The sequence below is a fragment of the Nilaparvata lugens genome, chromosome X, assembly GCF_014356525.2.
Source record: "Nilaparvata lugens isolate BPH chromosome X, ASM1435652v1, whole genome shotgun sequence".
Classification (NCBI taxonomy): Eukaryota; Metazoa; Arthropoda; class Insecta; order Hemiptera; family Delphacidae; genus Nilaparvata; species Nilaparvata lugens.
Genome location: NC_052518.1, coordinates 25,885,755 through 25,893,006, shown reverse-complemented (window position 1 = coordinate 25,893,006; position 7,252 = coordinate 25,885,755). Strand labels below are relative to the sequence as shown.

The 7,252-nt window shown below is 35.3% G+C and overlaps 1 long non-coding RNA gene across 1 annotated transcript; it reads right to left on the bottom strand.

Moving 5' to 3' along the window:
- Nucleotides 1-1,525: 1,525 nt before the first annotated feature.
- Nucleotides 1,526-3,922, bottom strand: LOC120354928. The gene is made up of 3 exons (XR_005573306.1): nt 3,248-3,922; nt 3,016-3,147; nt 1,526-1,585 (listed from the first exon to the last, which is right to left on the bottom strand). It is a non-coding gene; the product is annotated as an uncharacterized LOC120354928 (long non-coding RNA).
- Between the last annotated feature and the right edge of the window lie 3,330 nt (nt 3,923-7,252).

Below are 7,252 nucleotides of genomic sequence, written 5' to 3'. Positions count from 1 at the left end.
AACTTGCTCAAATACTTTACAGTTAAGTCCGAGTTCCTTGGCTTCTGATGGAAATATGCGAGGACCGACCACAAAAAACATTTTTCGTCAGAAAGATTTTTGACATTTATAATACATTTTTTGTTTTTCAAAAACTGGGGTGTTTGAATGAAACTGGATGTGTATATAGGATTATATTTGATTACATTTACATCCAGTGATTCAATTTTCTTCAACACCCATCCAGACCCATGTCTTACGAAATTTTCGAAAGACATGATGATTTTTCTCACAGCCAAGAAAAAATGCTCATTAAAATCTTCATAGTTCTCAAGCACGTTCAGCGCTATGTTGGAGTAACTATGTAGATTTATTAGAGATGAAACAGACTCATCAACCTTGTCATCCAGCACCACTAATTTATACAATAAAACGTTAAGCACTATGTACCACTTAACATTTGCATCATACCGTGCCGCATGCTCCCTAATTATCTCGAACACTCGAGTTTTCGTCCTCTCAAGCACACTCTCAATGTCAATATCCTCGTCCTCAAAACTGATGCGATGGCGAACTGCGCTTGAATTGATCCCACGAAGTCTGCGTTCCCTCGGCATGATACTGAAAAAACAAAATGATCAGGATGACATAGGCAATAGTATGTGTAAAGGAATGTAATTCACAATCAGTTGTGAATTGACATTCACGATGTTATCACAAGGACAGATAATGTTACATGAAAGATTGAGATTATTAACATTCGATAAAAAATGGACAAAAACTAGTCAGAATTTGTCGGCAGAAAATATGGCGAAAGACGGTTTTGTATTCGCAAGTGAACCGGATATTGTACGCTGCGTATTTTGTTCAGTTTGTATAGGAGATTGGGAGCAAAATGATGTTGTAGCCAACGAACATGCAAAGTTTAGCCCAAATTGTAGAAGGAAAGGAAATATAACAATTGAAGATGAGAATTACGATAATAATATTCTACGATTATATGAAGAAAGATATTTATCATTTACTAATATGCCAGAAGATTTATCTGTACAAGGAGAGTACTTTGAAAAACTAGCTCCACACCATCTACATTGTTACATTTGCAAACCATTAACTGATAGAGCAGACTATTTTGCAAGAAATGGTTATTTCTTACATAACTATCACTATCTACAATGTGTGTTTTGTAAATATATTATCGTTGAACCATTTGAAAAAGTAATGCATACACCGTTTTGTATATATTATGCTGATGAGTCTAAGACAAAAGACGCTCATCATACAGATGAGGCGAAAAAATCACAAGCATGCAGTATAATGTAGAAGGTTTTTTATCCTCCGAGGACAAACACTGTCCTCGGAGGATAAAAACTGTGCTCGGAGCACAATTTTCCTCCTCGGAGGAGAAAACTTTAAGTAAAAATGAACTTACATGTGTTGATGGTGCGTGAATCTCCTCGAGTGTAGATAGCGGTCTATGGTAAGATAGCGGTCTTTGGTACAGGTGTAGATAGCGGTCTATGGTACAGGTGTAGATAGCAGCCTATGGTATGATTGATTCCTCTCAGGTGTAGATACTGCTTATGAGTTGAGAGGTGAGAAAATGCTGTGAAAACAATGAAACCAAATATATATTATAAAGTACAATAAATTATCGCTAGAGTGTGCTTTTCATAATAATAATAAGCTAGAGCAAGCTAATCTGTTAGTAGTGATCTTGTCTTTGCTGATACAACATCAAGCTACTGTACTGAGATGGATCAGTGGAGACTTCAGATTTGTGCGTTCAATTCATTATAGATAGACATTTTGAATACCATTCTGTTCCTTTAGAAAAAATGTTCGGACATTTCATCTAAAGGAACAGAATAGTTTTGGACTGTGCCTGTTGTTCTACCCGATCATATTCATATGATTTGTAATTATATCAACGAATAAATAAATAAAATCGTAGGCAGACAATTGAAAAATTACAAGCTTTGAGTAAACTGGAAAATTACATGCTGGTAAACCTCATGATCACAAACAGAGAGGTATGCATAGAATTCAATGTAATAACAAAAATGAGCCTTGAAAAACATTCAAAATTGTTATGTATTTTTTAATGCTGTTTGTAAAAAAATGTTTATTTGTGCTCTAGATTCCATCATAATAGGTGAGCATTGATAGCCCAATCTTTGTAAGTATAGTATCTCATTAATTAAACTGAATTACAAAATATACATAATATATTGAATTATATCAAAGATCTTCATTTATTGCTTTTTTGTCAATTCGGATCTTAATCTTTCTAAATTCAAAATCAATTGTTTCATGTGTCTGTTTCAACGTGGAAATTAGTGAAGAATTGAAAAGTCGCATGTGCATAACCTTTATTTGAACAATTTATTTTATGAAATTGGGATGAAAAGAAGTTTTGGACTGTAGTCTGACAATAATTACACAGTCTATCAATAGAATTAAGAAGGTTATAATAGAAAACAATGCTCATTTAACAAAAGAACAATTAAATAAACTTATCTGGAATTTTTTACGAGATTCTTCAGATGAGACAGGCTTAGAACAAGATTGATAGCATATTCTGTTTAATTTCAGATTGGAGATGGATTCAATTTCATTTGATAAGAACTATTTTTCGAATAAAATCGATAAAAAATATAGATGTTGTTATTTCGAACTTATTGACAAAACAATATTAGAATTGAATAATTTCGGAAAAGAAGGACTAACGTTTGAGGAATATTTAACATTTATAAAACCTGGTAAAAGTGAAGAACTGAAGTCAGAACATATAAGCGTATGTTATATTATAAATAAGAATATAGTTGATAGACATCGAAGATGCGAATTAAAGGAAATTCCTGAATTTTGCTATTGTAATTCATTAGGTTGGTTGAATATTAAAATGTCTCATTGATGATAGAAAACACTGTCAAGATTCATGTTTGAAAAATGATCCTTCCTTGTTGAAGGATCTAACATGGAGAACAATATTGTCCTCGGAGAAGAGGAAAATTTAAGTAAAAATGAACTTACATGTGTTGATTTGACGAAATGAAATAATCGGATAGGCTCCTCTCAGCTAGCTCCTCAGCTATGATTTTCTCGATACAGGTAAGGTTCCTTCACGAGAGCACAACTTCTTATGAGTAGTGAGGTGAGAAAATGCTGTGGAAAAACAATGTAACCAAACTGTAACACTAAATATATATTATAAAAATCAACACTTTCACAAAAATATGAGAATGTAACAAAAAGTTTTACTTACAATCAATAATGTTAGCCGTGACCTCTGTGGAGTATGCAGTCCAATTGTGATAGCCCTCCTCGCCAGCTAGTACGTGCACTCAATCACTCTCCAAGTTGCATTAAGTGATAAGAAATGTGTTTTTATATATAGCTTGATGTACGCACAAGCTGACATCGCTCGCTCGCTCACTCACTCAAGGCCGGGCAACGCCCTCCCGACCTTCACAAGGCCGTGCTGAGGAGCAGAATGGATTCACTTCAACTGGCAGTATATGAAGGCTGGATTAAAAAGGAACTTTGGATTTCTCTTTCGTAATAGAGGAAAAAGCAGTAGCGAGAATAGAAGATAACGCATGGGGCCATCTGTTTTGACTGCTAGCAGTAGCGAACGCTCGATCATAGTGGAGAACAATTCTCTATTCTCTCTTTACTCCTCATTCGTAAAATGCTGTGCTCCGCTACGCGGAAAGAGCCATTTTACGGATGACGAAGTAAAAAGGAACTCAACACACATGGCTTTCGTAATAGAGGAAAACGGCAACATGCCAGGAGGCTCGAGTTGGGTGCAAGCCACATATAAAGTGAATAATATGGATTCACTTCAACTGGCAGTATATGAAAGCAGGATTAAAAAGGAACTTTGGATTTCTCTTTCGTAATAGAGGAAAAAGCAGTAGCGAGAATAAGAGATAACGCATGGGGCCATCTGTTTTTGAAATGCAATCTGAATAGATGAATTCAAAGTATTATTCCAAATTAATAGAAAATTTCCATTTTTCTTTTAGTTAGTGTAATGATTAATTAACTTTAGTTAATGTTCAACCATTGAGTTGAAAGGTAATGACAATGGTGGTATGTAAGAGAAAGCAAAGTGGAAGAAAACGGGGGAGAGGCTTCTTAAGCTCGGCGGCGAAAGTACTTAAGGGAGCGGCAGGGACTGCTACAGGTATTACTTCAACTATTTTAAATAAATTGATCGATGTAACACCCTTTGAAATCCCAATAGCACCTGGCTACCAGTATTGCGGACCAGGAACGAAACTTGAAAAGCGATTAGCACGTGGAGATCCTGGAATAAACAAACTTGACCAGGCTTGTAAGGCCCACGATATAGCATATTCACTAAATAGTGATAATTCTAATCGAGCCAAAGCTGACAGAATTCTAGCGAACGCAGCGTGGGAAATTTTTAAAAATCCGAAAACTCCCCTAGCCGAGAGAGGTCTCAGTTACCTTGTTACGAATGTAATGAAAGCTAAAAATTACTTTGGTGGTTCTTTGAGAAAGAAGAAGAAGAAGAAGAAGAATGAGAGGAGAAGTTATAGTAATGATATTAGACGCAAGGCTATAGCTCAGTTGAAACAACATATAGCAGGAAAAGGGTATTATTTGAAGCCGTACCCCCCGCTTAGTGGTGGGCGACTTTTAATTCCACCCCCACCCCCACCATCATCATCATATGGTGTGAGTTTATTCCCTCAAGTTAAGAAACGTAGAACAACAAAGAAGAGGTCAAAGAAGAGCAAGAAAAAACCATGAATATTGAAGGAGAATTGAGTAACTATGATTTAATGGATTGGGCTAGCTTATTACAAATTCGTTTAAGAGGAATATATATGCTAGATGCATTACCCAAAAAAATTCTAAAAAACGAAAATGCGATCGTGAATTTGGACAAGCACAGCCAACCGGGGACACACTGGATTGCATATAAGAAAGTAGGCTCTAATGTATGGTATTTTGATCCAATTGGAAATTTACAACCTCCATACGAATTGGACAAATATTGGAAAAAAGAAAATGGAGTAAATATATTTTATAATTTGGATCACTTGCAACCATTAGATAGTGATATTTGTGGCCATCTCACGTTATTGTTTCTTGCAAATCAGTTGTAATTAAGTGTTTGTGTTGAACACACAAGATGGTCGTTATAACGTTAAGATCAAAGTCAAGTAACCTTTACGAACATTTACAAGAAATTATAGAATTGGACAAAAATAGTGAATGGGAAATTGGTCTGATTAATTTTTGTAGTTACAATAGTATAGCAAATGTAAACAAAGGAACAAATTCTAGCTTCAAATATGGTGATAAGTTAATCTTGTTGGATACCGGTGCATATGAGCTTGAGGATATTATAAAGTCTATAAAGCATAAATTGAACTATGATGAGAAGAAGAATAGACTTATTATACGTGCAAATGCAAATACTATGAAGATTGAAATTTATTCTGATAAGCCTATTGATTTAACACGTTCTGATTCGATTGCTAAGATACTAGGTTTTGATAATGTAGTTTTACAAGCAAATAAATGGCATTATTCCAAACATCTGGTTAACATATCGAGCATTGATGGTATTCTTGTTGAATGTAATTTAGCATGTGGCAGTTACTTTAACGGAAAAGAAAAACATATAATCTACGAATTTTTGCCAAAGGTTCCTAGCGGTTATTTAATAAATGAAGTACCCTCTCCAATTATTTATGTACCTTTGAATACACGTCGAATTCAAACTATTAATGTAAAGGTAACAGACCAGAACGGATCGTTTATTGATTTCCGCGGAGATACAATTACAATTAGACTACACATACGTGAAAAACAAAAGTAATGGGATATCTTATTTTCAACCCGCGTACGCGTAGTACGTGTACGCATAATCAAGTCATTAGAGAAAAGGTCGCGATAGCGTCAACATCTAGTAAAAGCAATAGGGCGTTATCAGCTAAAAGTGCGAGAACTTTGGAAAGATTAGGTTTTATAGTTAATTGGCGACATGTCAGGAGGCGCCGCAATTAGTGATATTCTGGATGTGGAGACAGAGCTTCAGTTTTATAATGACATAACCAAATTCCAGTTTCATACACATACAGTTTATTCAGGACAAGAAATAAAAAACTCTGATGAAGCTCGAATTGGAATAAATTCATTGGATGTTTATACTTTACCTTGCAAATCATTTATATTAATTGAGGGAACGGTGAGCTGTACAAAACCAGCAGCGCCTGCGATTACAGTAGCAGGAGAGGCAACTCAACCGGCTGGTGCGCCCATTGCGGCAGACTATAAATTAAGCAGTAACATAGTGGGCAACCTTTTTGATGAAATACGATACGAATTAGCAGGTCAACAAATTTCCAAATCAAGATTAATTGGTTTAACTTCTACAATTAAAGCTATTCTTGTGAAGAACGCATCTGATAAAAACACATATCATTTAGCTGGTTTTGATAGAGCAGGATATGAGCTAACAGATAATAAATTCACTTTCTGTGTGCCGTTGAAATTAATCCTTCCATTTTTTGAAGATTTTCAAAGAATAATTTTAAACTTGAAACAAGAGCTTGTATTATTGAGGTCGCCCTCAGACCTCAATTGCGTCGAGTCTGCAACCGGTACAGAGGTTAGTGTAAAAATTACTAAGCTCCAATGGCGGATGCCCTACATTACTTTAGAAGATCATGTGCGATTGAAATTTTTGAGACTGCTCGATGCCGACACTCCACTGAAATTAAGTTTCCGCCATTGGGAAATTTGTGAATTACCAAATTTGCAAAATTCACTTGTTCATTCTTGGTCAGTACGCACAACATCGAATTTTGATACTCCAAAATATGTTATAATTGCATTTCAAACTGATCGAAAGAATAAAATTAAAAAATCAATATCTAATTTTGACAGCTGTAATATTTACAATGTTAAAGTATATTTGAATAGTGAGTATTATCCATACGAAAATCTGCTAGGTAAGAAGGAGGTTTTATACCGCATGTTCCTGGATTTCGCACCCTCGTATTATAATCATTCAATCAATAGCGAACTCGGAACAGAAATCGATTTTAAAACGTTTTGTGAATCAACACCGCTGATTGTTGTAGATTGTTCACACCAACCAAGTCATTTGAAATCATCGACAGATGTTCGTATTGAAATGGAATTTAATAGTGCAGTACCTGCAAATACTTCCGCGTATTGTGTTTTAATTAGCGATCGTGTGATGGAGTACACGCCACTCACG